Below are 18,712 nucleotides of genomic sequence, written 5' to 3'. Positions count from 1 at the left end.
AGTCTGCATTGTGTCTCTTATATTTAAATCCGATGCAATTTCTGTGTTTCATCGTCAATGGGAAGGTCTAATGGATACAGTAAACCTGCAGAGGTGCATCGGAGTGTAAAACTGGTGATACAGGAAACGCTCAAAACATAGACAGTGGGAAGACTCAGTCTTCCTGACTTAAGGTGGCATTGTGTCTCTTACATTTAATTCCGATGAAATTTCTGTGTTTCATCGTCAATGGGAAGGTCCATGGGATACAGTAAACCTGCAGAGGCGCATCGGAATGTAAACCTGGTGACACAGGAAACGCTCAATACATAGACAGTAGGAAGACATAGTCTTCCTGTACTTAAGTCGGCATTGTGTCTCTTATGTTTAATTCCAAAGCAATTTCTGTGTTTCATCGTCACTGTGAAGGTCCAGTGGATACAGTAAACCTGCAAAGGTGCCTCGGTATGTAAAACTGGTGACACAGGAAAAGCTCAAAACATAGACAGTAGGAAGACTCAGTCTTCCTGTACTTAAGTCGGCATTGTGTCTCTTATATTTAATTCCGATGCAATTTCTGTGTTTCATCGTCCATGGGAAGGTCCAAGGAATACAGTAAACCTGAAGAGGTGCATCGGAATGTAAAACTGATTACACAGGAAACGCTGAAAACATAGACAGTAGGAAGACTCAGTCTTCCTGTACTTAAGTCGGCATTGTGTCTCTTATATTTAATTCCGATGCAATTTCTGTGTTTCATCGTCAATGGGAAGGTCCAATGGATACAGTAAACCTGCAGAGGTGCATCGGAATGTGAAACTGGTGACACAGGAGACGCTGAAAACATAGACAGTAGGAAGACTCAGTCTTCCCGTACTTAAGTCGGCATTGTGTCTCTTATATTTAATTCCGATGCAATTTCTGTGTTTCATCGTCCATGGGAAGGTCCAAGGAATACAGTAAACCTGCAGAGGTGCATCGAAATGTAAAACTGATTACACAGGAAACGCTGAAAACATAGACAGTAGGAAGACTCAGTCTTCCTGTACTTAAATCGGCATTGTGTCTCTTATGTTTAATTCCAAAGCAATTTCTGTGTTTCATCGTCACTGTGAAGGTCCAAGTGATACAGTAAACCTGCAGAGGTGCATTGATATGTAAAACTGGTGACACTGGAAACGCTCAATACATAGACAGTAGGAAGACTCAGTCTTCCTGTACTTAAGTCGGCATTGTGTCTCTTATGTTTAATTCCAAAGCAATTTTTGTGTTTCATCGTCACTGTGAAGGTGCAGTGGATACAGTAAACCTGCAGAGGTGCATCGGAATGTAAAACTGGTGACACAGGAAAAGCTCAAAACATAGACAGTAGGAAGACTCAGTCTTCCTGTACTTAAGTCGGCATTGTGCTTCTTATATTTAATTCCGATGCAATTTCTGTGTTTCATCGTCCATGGGAAGGTCCAAGAAATACAGTAAACCTGCAGAGGTGCATCGGAATGTAAAACTGATTACACAGGAAACGCTGAAAACATAGACAGTAGGAAGACTCAGTCTTCCTGTACTTAAGCCGGCATTGTGTCTCTTACATTTAATTCCGATGAAATTTCTGTGTTTCATCGTCAATGGGAAGGTCCATGGGATACAGTAAACCTGCAGAGGCGCATCGGAATGTAAACCTGGTGACACAGGAAACGCTCAATACATAGACAGTAGGAAGACACAGTCTTCCTGTACTTAAGTCGGCATTGTGTCTCTTATGTTTAATTCCAAAGCAATTTCTGTGTTTCATCGTCACTGTGAAGGTCCAGTGGATACAGTAAACCTGCAAAGGTGCATCGGTATGTAAAACTGGAGACACAGGAAAAGCTCAAAACATAGACAGTAGGAAGACTCAGTCTTCCTGTACTTAAGTCGGCATTGTGTCTCTTATATTTAATTCCGATGCAATTTCTGTGTTTCATCGTCCATGGGAAGGTCCAAGGAATACAGTAAACCTGCAGAGGTGCATCGGAATGTAAAACTGATTACACAGGAAACGCTGAAAACATAGACAGTAGGAAGACTCAACTTCCTGTACTTAAATCGGCATTGTGTCTCTTATATTTAATAACGATGCAATATCTGTGTTTCATCGTCACTGTGAAGGTCCAAGTGATACAGTAAACCTGCAGAGGTGCATCGATATGTAAAACTGGTGACACTGGAAACGCTCAATACATAGACAGTAGGAAGACTCAGTCTTCCTGTACTTAAGTCGGCATTGTGTCTCTTATGTTTAATTCCAAAGCAATTTCTGTGTTTCATCGTCACTGTGAAGGTGCAGTGGATACAGTAAACCTGCAGAGGTGCATCGGAATGTAAAACTGGTGACACAGGAAAAGCTCAAAACATAGACAGTAGGAAGACTCAGTCTTCCTGTACTTAAGTCGGCATTGTGCCTCTTATATTTAATTCCGATGCAATTTCTGTGTTTCATCGTCCATGGGAAGGTCCAAGAAATACAGTAAACCTGCAGAGGTGCATCGGAATGTAAAACTGATTACACAGGAAACGCTGAAAACATAGACAGTAGGAAGACTCAGTCTTCCTGTACTTAAGTCGGCATTGTGTCTCTTATATTTAATTCCGATGCAATTTCTGTGTTTCATCGTCACTGTGAAGGTCCAAGGGATACAGTAAACCTGCAGAGGTGCATCGGAATGTAAAACTGGTGACACAGGAAACGCTCAAAACGTAGGCAGTAGGAAGACTCAGTTTTCCTGTACTTAAGTCGGCATTGTGTCTCTTATATTTAATTCCGATGCAATTTCTGTGTTTCATCGTCGATGGGAATGTCCAAGGGATACAGTAAACCTGCAGAGGGGCATCGGAATGTGAAACTGGTGACACAGGAAACGCTCAAAACATAGACAGTAGGAAGACTCAGTCTTCCCGTACTTAAGTCGGCATTGTGTCTCTTATATTTAATTCCGATGCAATTTCTGTGTTTCATCGTCCATGGGAAGGTCCAAGGGATACAGTAAACCTGCAGAGGCCCATTGGAATGTAAAACTGGTGACACAGGAAACGCTCAAAACATAGACCCTAAAGAAGACTCAGTTCTTTGTACTTATGTCGGCACTGTGTCTCTTATATTTAATTCCGATGCAATTTGTGTGTTTCATCGTCTTTGGGAAGGTCGAATGGATGCAGTAATCCTGCAGAGGTTCATCGGAATGTAAAACTGGTGACACAGAGACGCTCAAAACATAGACCCTAGGAAGACTCAGTTTTTTAAGTCGGCATTGTGTCTCTTATATTTAATTCCGATGCAATTTCTGTGTTTCATCGTCACTGTGAATGTCCAATGGATACAGTAAACCTGCAGAGGTGCATCGGAATGTAAAACTGGTGACACTGGAAACGCACAAAACATAGACCCTAAGAAGACTGAGTTTTGTAGTACTTAAGTCGGCATTGTGTCTCTTATATTTAATTCCGATGCAATTTCTGTGTTTCATTGTCACTGTGAAGGTCCTACGGATACAGTAAACCTGCAGAGATGCATCGGAATGTAAAACTGGTGACACAGAAAACGCTCAAAACATAGACAGTAGTAAAACTCAGTCTTCCTGTACTTAAGTCGGCAATGTGTCTCTTATATTTAATTCCGATCCAATTTCTGTGTTTCATCGTCAATGGGAAGTTCCAAGGGATACAGTAAGCCTGCAGAGGTGCATCGGATTGTAAATCTAATGACACAGGAAACCCTCAAAGCATAGACACTAGGAAGACTCAGACTTCCTGTACTTAAGTAGGCATTGTGTCTCTTATACTTAAATCCGATGCAATTTGTGTGTTTCATCGTCACTGTGAAGGTCCAATGGATACAGTAAACCTGCAAAGGTGCATCGGAATGTAAAAGTGGTGACACTGGAAACGCTCAAAGCATAGACAGTAGGAAGACTCAGCCTTCCTGTACTTAAGTCGGCATTGTGCCTCTTATATTTAATTCCGATGCAATTTCTGTGTTTCATCGTCCATTGGAAGGTCCAAGGAATACAGTACACCTGCAGAGGTGCATCGGAATGTAAAACTGATTACACAGGAAACGCTGAAAACATAGACAGTAGGAAGACTCAGTCTTCCTGTACTTAAATCGGCATTGTGTCTCTTATATTTAATCCCGATGCAATATCTGTGTTTCATCGTCACTGTGAAGGTTCAAGTGATACAGTAAACCTTCAGAGGTTCATCGGTAAGTAAAACTGGTGACACAGGAAACGCTCAATACATAGACAGTAGGAAGACTCAGTCTTCCTGTACTTAAGTCGGCATTGTGTCTCTTATTTTTAATTCCGATGCAATTTCTGTGTTTCATCGTCGATGGAAGGTCCAAGGGATACAGCAAACCTGCAGAGGTGCATCGGAATGTAAAACTGGTGACCCAGGAAACGCTCAAAACATAGACAGTAGGAAGACTCAATCTACCTGTACTTAAGTCTGCATTGTGTCTCTTATATTTAAATCCGATGCAATTTCTGTGTTTTATCGTCAATGGCAAGGTCTAATGGATACAGTAAACCTACACAGGTGCATCGGAATGTAAAACTGGTGATACAGGAAACGCTCAAAACATAGAGAGTGGGAAGACTCAGTCTTCCTGACTTAAGGCTGCATTGTGTCTCTTACATTTAATTCCGATGAAATTTCTGTGTTTCATCGCCAATGGGAAGGTCCAAGGGATACAGTAAACCTGCAGAGGTGCATCGGAATATAAACCTGGTGACACAGGAAACGCTCAATACATAGACAGTAGGAAGACACAGTCTTCCTGTACTTAAGTCGGCATTGTGACTCTTATGTTTAATTCCAAAGCAATTTCTGTGTTTCATCGTCACTGTGAAGGTGCAGTGGATACAGTAGACCTGCAGAGGTGCATCGGATTGTAAAACTGGTGACACAGGAAAAGCTCAAAACATAGACAGTAGGAAGACTCAGTCTTCCTGTACTTAAGTCGGCATTGTGCCTCTTATATTTAATTCCGATGCAATTTCTGTGTTTCATCGTCCTTGGGAAGGTCCAAGAAATACAGTAAACCTGCAGAGGTGCATCGGAATGTAAAACTGATTACACAGGAAACGCTGAAAACATAGACAGTAGGAAGACTCAGTTTTCCTGTACTTAAGTCGGCATTGTGTCTCTTATATTTAATTCCGATGCAATTTCTGTGTTTCATCGTCGATGGGAATGTCCAAGGGATACAGTAAACCTGCAGAGGTGCATCGGAATGTGAAACTGGTGACACAGGAAACGCTCAAAGCATAGACAGTAGGAAGACTCAGTCTTCCCATACTTAAGTCGGCATTGTGTCTCTTATATTTAATTCCGATGCAATGTCTGTGTTTCATCGTCCATGGGAAGGTCCAAGGGATACAGTAAACCTGCAGAGGCCCATCGGAATGTAAAACTGTCGACACAGGAAACGCTCAAAACATAGACCCTAAAGAAGACTCATTTCTTTGTACTTAAGTCGGCACTGTGTCTCTTATATTTAATTCCGATGCAATTTGTGTGTTTCATCGTCTTTGGGGAGGTCGAATGGATACAGTAATCCTGCAGAGGTTCATCGGAATGTAAAACTGGTGACACACAAACGTTAAAAACATAGACCCTAGGAAGATTCAGTTTTGTAGTACTTAAGTCGGCATTGTGTCTCTTATATTTAATTCCGATGCAATTTCTGTGTTTCATCGTCACTGTGAAGGTCCAATGGATACAGTAAACCTGCAGAGGTGCATCGGAAAGTAAAACTGGTGACACAGGAAACGCTCAAAACATAGACCCTAAGAAGACTGAGTTTTGTAGTACTTAAGTCGGCATTGTGTCTCTTATATTTAATTCCGATGCAATTTCTGTGTTTCATCGTCACTGTGAAGGTCCTACTGATACAGTAAACCTGCTGAGGTGCATCGGAATGTAAAACTGGTGACACAGGAAACGCTCAAAACATAGACAGTAGAAAGACTCAGTCTTCCTGTACTTAAGTCGGCATTGTGTCTCTTATATTTAATTCCGATCCAATTTCTGTGTTTCATCGTCAATGGAAAGGTCCAAGGGATACAGTAAACCTGCAGAGGTGCATCGGAGAGTAAAACTAACGACACAGGAAACCCTCAAAACATAGACAGTAGGAAGACTCAGGCTTCCTGTACTTAAGTAGGCATTGTATCTCTTATATTTAAATCCGATGCAATTTGTGTGTATCATCGTCACTGTGAAGGTCGAATGGATGCAGTAAACCTGCAGAGATGCATTGGAATGTAAAACTGATGACACAGGAAACGCTCAAAGCATAGACAGTAGGAAGACTCAGCCTTCCTGTACTTAAGTCGGCATTGTGCCTCTTATATTTAATTCAGATGCAATTTCTGTGTTTCATCGTCCATTGGAAGGTCCAAGGGATACAGTACACCTGCAGAGGCCCATCGGAATGTAAAACTGGTGACACAGGAAACGCTCAAAAGATAGACCCTAAAGAAGACTCTGTTCTTTGTACTTAAGTGGCACTGTGTCTCTTATATTTAATTCCGATGCAATTTCTGTGTTTCATCGTCACTGTGAAAGTCGAATGGATACAGTAACCCTGCAGAGGTGCATCGGAATGTAAACCTGGTGACACAGGAAACGCTCAATACATAGACAGTAGGAAGACACAGTCTACCTGTACTTAAGTCGGCATTGTATCTCTTATATTTAATTCCAAAGCAATTTCTGTGTTTCATCGTCACTGTGAAAGTCCAATGGATACAGTAAACTTTCAGAGGTGCATCGGAATGTAAAACTGGTGACACAGAAAAAGCTCAAAACGTAGACAGTAAGAAGACTCAGTCTTCCTGTACTTAAGTAGGCATTGTGTCTCTTATATTTAAATCCGATGCAATTTCTGTGTTTCATCGTCAATGGGATGGTCCAAGGAATACAGTAATCCTGCAGAGGTGCATCGGAATGTAAAACTGATTACACAGGAAACGCTGAAAACATAGACAGTATAAAGACTCAGTCTTCCCGTACTTAAATCGGCATTGTGTCTCTTACATTTAATTCCGATGCAATATCTGTGTTTCATCGTCACTGTGAAGGTCCAAGGGATACAGTAAACCTGCAGAGGTGCATCGGTATTTAAAACTGGTGACACAGGAGACGCTCAAAGCATAGACCCTAAGAAGACTCAGTTTTCTTGTACTTAAGTCGGCATTGTGTCTCTTATATTTAATTCCGATGCAATATCTGTGTTTCATCGTCAATGGGAAGGTCCAAGGGATACAGTAAACCTGCAGAGGTGCATCGGAATGTAAAACTGGTGACACAGGAAACGCTCAAAACATAGACAGTAGGAAGACTCAGTCTTCCTGTACTTAAGTCTGCATTGTGTCACTTATATTTAAATCCGTTGCAATTTCTGTGTTTCATCGTCAATGGGTAGGTCCAATGGATACAGTAAACCTGCAGAGGTGCATCGGAATGTAAAACTGGTGACACAGGAAACGCTCAAAACATAGACAGTAGGAAGACTCAGTCTTCCTGACTTATGTCGGCATTGTGTCTCTTATATTTAATTCCGATGAAATTTCTGTGTTTCATCGTCAATGGGAAGGCCCAAGGGATACAGTAAACATGCAGAAGTGCATCGGAATGTAAACCTGGTGACACAGGAAACGCTCAATACATAGACAGTAGGAAGACACAGTCTTCCTGTACTTAAGTCGGCATTGGGACTCTTATATTTAATTACAAAGCAAATTCTGTGTTTCATCGTCACTGTGAAGGTCCAGTGGATACAGTAAACCTGCAGAGGTGCATCAGAATGTAAAACTGGTGACACAGGAAAAGCTCAAAACATAGACAGTAGGAAGACTCAGACTTCCTGTACTTAACCCGGCATTTTGTCTCTTATATTAATTCCGATGCAATTTCTGTGTTTCATCGTCCATGGGAAGGTCGAAGGAATACAGTAAACCTGCAGAGGTGCATCGGAATGTAAAACTGAATACACAGGAAACGCTGTAAACATAGACAGTAGGAAGACTCAGTCTTCCTGTACTTAAATCGGCATTGTGTCTCTTATATTTAAATCCGATGCAATTTCTGTGTTTCATCGTCACTGTGAAGGTCCAAGGGATACAGTAAACCTGCAGAGGTGCATCGGAATGTAAAACTGGTGACACAGGAAACGTTCAAAGCATAGACAGTAGGATGACTCAGTCTTCCTGTACTTAAGTCGGCATTGTGTCTCTTATATTTAAATCCGATGCAATTTCTGTGTTTCATCGTCAATGGGAAGGTCCAATGGATACAGTAAACCTGCAGAGGTGCATCGGAATGTAAAACTGGTGACACAGGAAACGCTCAAAACGTAGACAGTAGGAAGACTCAGTCTTCCTGTACTTAAGGCGGCATTGTGGCTCTTATATTTAATTCCGATGCAATTTCTGTGTTTCATCGTCGATGGGAAGGTCCATGGGATACAGTAAACCTGCAGAGGCGCATCGGAATGTAAACCTGGTGACACAGGAAACGCTCAATACATAGACAGTAGGAAGACACAGTCTTCCTGTACTTAAGTCGGCATTGTGTCTCTTATGTTTAATTCCAAAGCAATTTCTGTGTTTCATCGTCACTGTGAAGGTCCAGTGGATACAGTAAACCTGCAAAGGTGCCTCGGTATGTAAAACTGGTGACACAGGAAAAGCTCAAAACATAGACAGTAGGAAGACTCAGTCTTCCTGTACTTAAGTCGGCATTGTGTCTCTTATATTTAATTCCGATGCAATTTCTGTGTTTCATCGTCCATGGGAAGGTCCAAGGAATACAGTAAACCTGAAGAGGTGCATCGGAATGTAAAACAGGAAACGCTGAAAACATAGACAGTAGGAAGACTCAGTCTTCCTGTACTTAAGTCGGCATTGTGTCTCTTATATTTAATTCCGATGCAATTTCTGTGTTTCATCGTCAATGGGAAGGTCCAATGGATACAGTAAACCTGCAGAGGTGCATCGGAATGTAAAACTGGTGACACAGGAAACGCTCAAAACGTAGACAGTAGGAAGACTCAGTTTTCCTGTACTTAAGTCGGAATTGTGTCTCTTATAATTAATTCCGATGCAATTTCTGTGTTTCATCGTCGATGGGAATATCAAAGGGATACAGTAAACCTGCAGAGGTGCATCGGAATGTGAAACTGGTGACACAGGAAACGCTCAAAACATAGACAGTAGGAAGACTCAGTCTTCCCGTACTTAAGTCGGCATTGTGTCTCTTATATTTAATTCCGATGCAATTTCTGTGTTTCATCGTCCATGGGAAGGTCCAAGGAATACAGTAAACCTGCAGAGGTGCATCGGAATGTAAAACTGATTACACAGGAAACGCTGAAAACATAGACAGTAGAAAGACTCAACTTCCTGTACTTAAATCGGCATTGTGTCTCTTATATTTAATGACGATGCAATATCTGTGTTTCATCGTCACTGTGAAGGTCCAAGTGATACAGTAAACCTGCAGAGGTGCATCGATATGTAAAACTGGTGACACTGGAAACGCTCAATACATAGACAGTAGGAAGACTCAGTCTTCCTGTACTTAAGTCGGCATTGTGTCTCTTATGTTTAATTCCAAAGCAATTTCTGTGTTTCATCGTCACTGTGAAGGTGCAGTGGATACAGTAAACCTGCAGAGGTGCATCGGAATGTAAAACTGGTGACACAGGAAAAGCTCAAAACATAGACAGTAGGAAGACTCAGTCTTCCTGTACTTAAGTCGGCATTGTGCCTCTTATATTTAATTCCGATGCAATTTCTGTGTTTCATCGTCCATGGGAAGGTCCAAGAAATACAGTAAACCTGCAGAGGTGCATCGGAATGTAAAACTGATTACACAGGAAACGCTGAAAACATAGACAGTAGGAAGACTCAGTCTTCCTGTACTTAAGTCGGCATTGTGTCTCTTACATTTAATTCCGATGAAATTTCTGTGTTTCATCGTCAATGGGAAGGTCCATGGGATACAGTAAACCTGCAGAGGCGCATCGGAATGTAAACCTGGTGACACAGGAAAAGCTCAATACATAGACAGTAGGAAGACACAGTCTTCCTGTACTTAAGTCGGCATTGTGTCTCTTATGTTTAATTCCAAAGCAATTTCTATGTTTCATCGTCACTGTGAAGGTCCAGTGGATACAGTAAACCTGCAAAGGTGCATCGGTATGTAAAACTGGAGACACAGGAAAAGCTCAAAACATAGACAGTAGGAAGACTCAGTCTTCCTGTACTTAAGTCGGCATTGTGTCTCTTATATTTAATTCCGATGCAATTTCTGTGTTTCATCGTCCATGGGAAGGTCCAAGGAATACAGTAAACCTGAAGAGGTGCATCGGAATGTAAAACTGATTACACAGGAAACGCTGAAAACATAGACAGTAGGAAGACTCAGTCATTCTGTACTTAAGTCGGCATTGTGTCTCTTATATTTAATTCCGATGCAATTTCTGTGTTTCATCGTCCATGGGAAGGTCCAAGGAATACAGTAAACCTGCAGAGGTGCATCGGAATGTAAAGCTGATTACACAGGAAACGCTGAAAACATAGACAGTAGGAAGACTCAACTTCCTGTACTTAAATCGGCATTGTGTCTCTTATATTTAATGACGATGCAATATCTGTGTTTCATCGTCACTGTGAAGGTCCAAGTGATACAGTAAACCTGCAGAGGTGCATCGATATGTAAAACTGGTGACACTGGAAACGCTCAATACATAGACAGTAGGAAGACTCAGTCTTCCTGTACTTAAGTCGGCATTGTGTCTCTTATGTTTAATTCCAAAGCAATTTCTGTGTTTCATCGTCACTGTGAAGGTGCAGTGGATACAGTAAACCTGCAGAGGTGCATCGGAATGTAAAACTGGTGACACAGGAAAAGCTCAAAACATAGACAGTAGGAAGACTCAGTCTTCCCGTACTTAAGTCGGCATTGTGCCTCTTATATTTAATTCCGATGCAATTTCTGTGTTTCATCGTCCATGGGAAGGTCCAAGAAATACAGTAAACCTGCAGAGGTGCATCGGAATGTAAAACTGATTACACAGGAAACGCTGAAAACATAGACAGTAGGAAGACTCAGTCTTCCTGTACTTAAGTCGGCATTGTGTCTCTTATATTTAATTCCGATGCAATTTCTGTGTTTCATCGTCACTGTGAAGGTCCAAGGGATACAGTAAACCTGCAGAGGTGCATCGGAATGTAAAACTGGTGACACAGGAAACGCTCAAAACGTAGGCAGTAGGAAGACTCAGTTTTCCTGTACTTAAGTCGGCATTGTGTCTCTTATATTTAATTCCGATGCAATTTCTGTGTTTCATCGTCCATGGGAATGTCCAAGGGATACAGTAAACCTGCAGAGGGGCATCGGAATGTGAAACTGGTGACACAGGAAACGCTCAAAATATAGACAGTAGGAAGACTCAGTCTTCCCGTACTTAAGTCGGCATTGTGTCTCTTATATTTAATTCCGATGCAATTTCTGTGTTTCATCGTCCATGGGAAGGTCCAAGGGATACAGTAAACCTGCAGAGGCCCATCGGAATGTAAAACTGGTGACACAGGAAACGCTCAAAACATAGACCCTAAAGAAGACTCAGTTCTTTGTACTTAAGTCGGCACTGTGTCTCTTATATTTAATTCCGATGCAATTTGTGTGTTTCATCGTCTTTGGGAAGGTCGAATGGATGCAGTAATCCTGCAGAGGTTCATCGGAATGTAAAACTGGTGACACAGAGACGCTCAAAACATAGACCCTAGGAAGACTCAGTTTTGTAGTACTTAAGTCGGCATTGTGTCTCTTATATTTAATTCCGATGCAATTTCTGTGTTTCATCGTCACTGTGAATGTCCAATGGATACAGTAAACCTGCAGAGGTGCATCGGAATGTAAAACTGGTGACACTGGAAACGCACAAAACATAGACCCTAAGAAGACTGAGTTTTGTAGTACTTAAGTCGGCATTGTGTCTCTTATATTTAAATCCGATGCAATTTGTGTGTTTCATCGTCACTGTGAAGGTCCAATGGATACAGTAAACCTGCAAAGGTGCATCGGAATGTAAAACTGGTGACACTGGAAACGCTCAAAGCATAGACAGTAGGAAGACTCAGCCTTCCTGTACTTATGTCGGCATTGTGCCTCTTATATTTAATTCCGATGCAATTTCTGTGTTTCATCGTCCATGGGAAGGTCCAAGGAATACAGTAAACCTGCAGAGGTGCATCGGAATGTAAAACTGATTACACAGGAAACGCTGAAAAACATAGACAGTAGGAAGACTCAGTCTTCCTGTACTTAAATCGGCATTGTGTCTCTTATATTTAATCCCGATGCAATATCTGTGTTTCATCGTCACTGTGAAGGTCCAAGTGATACAGTAAACCTTCAGAGGTTCATCGGTAAGTAAAACTGGTGACACAGGAAACGCTCAATACATAGACAGTAGGAAGACTCAGCCTTCCTGTACTTAAGTCGGCATTGTGTCTCTTATTTTTAATTCCGGTGCAATTTCTGTGTTTCATCGTCGATGGAAGGTCCAAGGGATACAGGAAACCTGCAGAGGTGCATCGGAATGTGAAACTGGTGACCCAGGAAACGCTCAAAACATAGACAGTAGGAAGACTCAGTCTACCTGTACTTAAGTCTGCATTGTGTCTCTTATATTTAAATCCGATGCAATTTCTGTGTTTTATCGTCAATGGCAAGGTCTAATGGATACAGTAAACCTACACAGGTGCATCGGAATGTAAAACTGGTGATACAGGAAACGCTCAAAACATAGAGAGTGGGAAGACTCAGTCTTCCTGACTTAAGGCTGCAATGTGTCTCTTACATTTAATTCCGATGAAATTTCTGTGTTTCATCGCCAATGGGAAGGTCCAAGGGATACAGTAAACCTGCAGAGGTGCATCGGAATGTAAACCTGGTGACACAGGAAACGCTCAATACATAGACAGTAGGAAGACACAGTCTTCCTGTACTTAAGTCGGCATTGTGACTCTTATGTTTAATTCCAAAGCAATTTCTGTGTTTCATCGTCACTGTGAAGGTCCTACTGATACAGTAAACCTGCTGAGGTGCATCGGAATGTAAAACTGGTGACACAGGAAACGCTCAAAACATAGACAGTAGAAAGACTCAGTCTTCCTGTACTTAAGTCGGCATTGTGTCTCTTATATTTAATTCCGATCCAATTTCTGTGTTTCATCGTCAATGGAAAGGTCCAAGGGATACAGTAAACCTGCAGAGGTGCATCGGAGAGTAAAACTAACGACACAGGAAACCCTCAAAACATAGACAGTAGGAAGACTCAGGCTTCCTGTACTTAAGTAGGCATTGTATCTCTTATATTTAAATCCGATGCAATTTGTGTGTATCATCGTCACTGTGAAGGTCGAATGGATGGAGTAAACCTGCAGAGATGCATTGGAATGTAAAACTGATGACACAGGAAACGCTCAAAATAGACAGTAGGAAGACTCAGTTTTCCTGTACTTAAGTCGGCATTGTGTCTCTTATATTTAATTCCGATGCAATTTCTGTGTTTCATCGTCGATGGGAATGTCCAAGGGATACAGTAAACCTGCAGAGGTGCATCGGAATGTGAAACTGGTGACACAGGAAACGCTCAAAGCATAGACAGTAGGAAGACTCAGTCTTCCCGTACTTAAGTCGGCATTGTGTCTCTTATATTTAATTCCGATGCAATTTCTGTGTTTCATCGTCCATGGGAAGGTCCAAGGGATACAGTAAACCTGCAGAGGCCCATCGGAATGAAAAACTGGTGACACAGGAAACGCTCAAAACATAGACCCTAAAGAAGTCTAATTTCTTTGTACTTAAGTCGGCACTGTGTCTCTTATATTTAATTCCGATGCAATTTGTGTGTTTCATCGTCTTTGGGGAGGTCGAATGGATACAGTAATCCTGCAGAGGTTCATCGGAATGTAAAACTGGTGACACACAAACGTTAAAAACATAGACCCTAGGAAGATTCAGTTTTGAAGTACTTAAGTCGGCATTGTGTCTCTTATATTTAATTCCGATGCAATTTCTGTGTTTCATCGTCACTGTGAAGGTCCAATGGATGCAGTAAACCTGCAGAGGTGCATCGGAAAGTAAATCTGGTGACACAGGAAACGCTCAAAACATAGACCCTAAGAAGACTGAGTTTTGTAGTACTTAAGTCGGCATTGTGTCTCTTATATTTAATTCCGATGCAATTTCTGTGTTTCATCGTCACTGTGAAGGTCCTACTGATACAGTAAACCTGCTGAGGTGCATCGGAATGTAAAACTGGTGACACAGGAAACGCTCAAAACATAGACAGTAGAAAGACTCAGTCTTCCTGTACTTAAGTCGGCATTGTGTCTCTTATATTTAATTCCGATCCAATTTCTGTGTTTCATCGTCAATGGAAAGGTCCAAGGGATACAGTAAACCTGCAGAGGTGCATCGGAGAGTAAAACTAACGACACAGGAAACCCTCAAAACATAGACAGTAGGAAGACTCAGGCTTCCTGTACTTAAGTAGGCATTGTATCTCTTATATTTAAATCCGATGCAATTTGTGTGTATCATCGTCACTGTGAAGGTCGAATGGATGCAGTAAACCTGCAGAGATGCATTGGAATGTAAAACTGATGACACAGGAAACGCTCAAAGCATAGACAGTAGGAAGACTCAGCCTTCCTGTACTTAAGTCGGCATTGTGCCTCTTATATTTAATTCCGATGCAATTTCTGTGTTTCATCGTCCATTGGGAGGTCCAAGGGATACAGTACACCTGCAGAGGCCCATCGGAATGTAAAACTGGTGACACAGGAAACGCTCAAAAGATAGACCCTAAAGAAGACTCAGTTCTTTGTACTTAAATCGGCACTGTGTCTCTTATATTTAATTCCGATGCAATTTCTGTGTTTCATCGTCACTGGGAAGGTCCAATGGATACAGTAAACCTGCAGATGTGCATCGGAATGTAAAACAGGTGACACAGGAGACGCTCAAAACATAGACCCTAAGAAGACTGAGTTTTGTAGTACTTAAGTCGGCATTGTGTCTCTTATATTTAATTCCGATGCAATTTCTGTGTTTCATCGTCACTGTAAAAGTCGAATGGATACAGTAACCCTGCAGAGGTGCATCGGAATGTAAACCTGGTGACACAGGAAACGCTCAATACATAGACAGTAGGAAGACACAGTCTACCTGTACTTAAGTCGGCATTGTATCTCTTATATTTAATTCCAAAGCAATTTCTGTGTTTCATCGTCACTGTGAAAGTCCAATGGATACAGTAAACTATCAGAGGTGCATCGGAATGTAAAACTGGTGACACAGAAAAAGCTCAAAACGTAGACAGTAAGAAGACTCAGTCTTCCTGTACTTAAGTAGGCATTGTGTCTCTTATATTTAAATCCGATGCAATTTCTGTGTTTCATCGTCAATGGGATGGTCCAAGGAATACAGTAAACCTGCAGAGGTGCATCGGAATGTAAAACTGATTACACAGGAAACGCTGAAAACATAGACAGTATAAAGACTCAGTCTTCCCGTACTTAAATCGGCATTGTGTCTCTTACATTTAATTCCGATGCAATATCTGTGTTTCATCGTCACTGTGAAGGTCCAAGGAATACAGTAAACCTGCAGAGGTGCATCGGTATTTAAAACTGGTGACACAGGAGACGCTCAAAGCATAGACCCTAAGAAGACTCAGTTTTCTTGTACTTAAGTCGGCATTGTGTCTCTTATATTTAATTCCGATGCAATTTCTGTGTTTCATCGTCAATGGGAAGGTCCAAGGGATACAGTAAACCTGCAGAGGTGCATCGGAATGTAAAACTGGTGACACAGGAAACGCTCAAAACATAGACAGTAGGAAGACTCAGTCTTCCTGTACTTAAGTCTGCATTGTGTCACTTATATTTAAATCCGTTGCAATTTCTGTGTTTCATCGTCAATGGGTAGGTCCAATGGATACAGTAAACCTGCAGAGGTGCATCGGAATGTAAAACTGGTGACACAGGAAACGCTCAAAACATAGACAGTAGGAAGACTCAGTCTTCCTGACTTATGTCGGCATTGTGTCTCTTATATTTAATTCCGATGAAATTTCTGTGTTTCATCGTCGATGGGAATGTCCAAGGGATACAATAAACCTGCAGAGGTGCATCGGAATGTAAAACTGGTGACACAGGAAACGCTCAAAACGTAGACAGTAGGAAGACTCAGTCTTCCTGTACTTAAGTCGACATTGCGTCTCTTAGATTTAATTCCGATGCAATTTCTGTGTTTCATCGTCAATGGGAAAGTCCAAGGGATACAGTAAACCTGCAGAGGTGCATCGGAATGTAAAACTGGTGACACAGGAAACGCTCAAACCATAGACCCCAAGAAGACTCAGTTTTCTTGCACTTAAGTCGGCATTGTGTCTCTTATATTTAATTCCGATGCAATTTCTGTGTTTCATCGTCACTGGGAAGGTCCGATGGATACAGTAAACCTGCAGAGGTGCATCGGAATGTAAAATTGGTGACACAGGAGACGCTCAAAACATAGACCCTAAGAAGACTCAGTTTTCTTGTACTTAAGTCGGCATTGTGTCTCTTATATTTAATTCCGATGCAATTTCTGTGTTTCATCGTCACTGTGAAAGTCGAATGGATACAGTAAACCTGCAGAGGTGCATCGAAATGTAAACCTGGTGACACAGGAAACGCTCAATACATAGACAGTCGGAAGACACAGTCTTCCTGTACTTAAGTCGGCATTGTATCTCTTATATTTAATTCCAAAGCAATTTCTGTGTTTCATCGTCACTGTGAAGGTCCAAGTGATACAGTAAACCAGCAGAGGTGCATCAGAATGTAAAACTGGTGACACAGGAAAAGCTCAAAACATAGACAGTAGGAAGACTCAGTCTTCCTGTACTTAACACGGCATTTTGTCTCTTATATTAATTCCGATGCAATTTCTGTGTTTCATCGTCCATGGGAAGGTCCAAGGAATACAGTAAACCTGCAGAGGTGCATCGAAATGTAAAACTGAATACACAGGAAACGCTGTAAACATAGACAGTAGGAAGACTCAGTCTTCCTGTACTTAAATCGGCATTGTGTCTCTTATATTTAAATCCGATGCAATTTCTGTGTTTCATCGTCACTGTGAAGGTCCAAGGGATACAGTAAACCTGCAGAGGTGCATCGGAATGTAAAACTGGTGACACAGGATACGTTCAAAGCATAGACAGTAGGATGACTCAGTCTTCCTGTACTTTAGTCGGCATTGTGTCTCTTATATTTAAATCCGATGCAATTTCTGTGTTTCATCGTCAATGGGAAGGTCCAATGGATACAGTAAACCTGCAGAGGTGCATCGGAATGTAAAACTGGTGACACAGGAAACGCTCAAAACGTAGACAGTAGGAAGACTCAGTCTTCCTGTACTTAAGGCGTCATTGTGTCTCTTATATTTAATTCCGATGCAATTTCTGTGTTTCATCGTCGATGGGAATGTCCAAGGGATACAATAAACCTGCAGAGGTGCATCGGAATGTAAAACTGGTGACACAGGAAACGCTCAAAACGTAGACAGTAGGAAGACTCAGTCTTCCTGTACTTAAGTCGACATTGCGTCTCTTAGATTTAATTCCGATGCAATTTCTGTGTTTCATCGTCAATGGGAAAGTCCAAGGGATACAGTAAACCTGCAGAGGTCCATCGGAATGTAAAACTGGTGACACAGGAAACGCTAAAAACATTGACCATAAGAGGACTCAGTTTTCTTGTACTTAAGTCGGCATTGTGTCTCTTATATTTAATTCCCATGCAATATCTGTTTTTCATAGTCACTGTGAAGGTCGAAGGGATACAGTAAACCTGCAGAGGTGCATCGGAATGTAAAACTGGTGACACAGGAAACGCTCAAACCATAGACCCCAAGAAGACTCAGTTTTCTTGCACTTAAGTCGGCATTGTGTCTCTTATATTTAATTCCGATGCAATTTCTGTGTTTCATCGTCACTGGGAAGGTCCGATGGATACAGTAAACCTGCAGAGGTGCATCGGAATGTAAAATTGGTGACACAGGAGACGCTCAAAACATAGACCCTAAGAAGACTCAGTTTTCTTGTACTTAAGTCGGCATTGTGTCTCTTATATTTAATTCCGATGCAATTTCTGTGTTTCATCGTCACTGTGAAAGTCGAATGGATACAGTAAACCTGCAGAGGTGCATCGAAATGTAAACCTGGTGACACAGGAAACGCTCAATACATAGACAGTCGGAAGACACAGTCTTCCTGTACTTAAGTCGGCATTGTATCTCTTATATTTAATTCCAAAGCAATTTCTGTGTTTCATCGTCACTGTGAAGGTCCAAGTGATACAGTAAACCAGCAGAGGTGCATCGGTATGTAAAACTGGTGACACAGGAAACGCTTAATACATAGACAGTAGGAAGAATCAGTCTTCGTGTACTTAAGTCGGCATTGTGTCTCTTATATTTAATTTCGATGCAATTTCTGTGTTTCATCGTCACTGTGAAGGTCCAAGGGATTCAGTAAACCTGCAGAGGTGCATCGGAATGTAAAACTGGTGACACAGGAGACGCTCAAAACATAGACAGTAGGAAGACTCAGTCTTCCTTTACT

This window comes from Schistocerca nitens, chromosome 6 (assembly GCF_023898315.1).
Source record: "Schistocerca nitens isolate TAMUIC-IGC-003100 chromosome 6, iqSchNite1.1, whole genome shotgun sequence".
Lineage (NCBI taxonomy): Eukaryota > Metazoa > Arthropoda > Insecta > Orthoptera > Acrididae > Schistocerca > Schistocerca nitens.
This window is presented reverse-complemented; position numbering follows the sequence as displayed.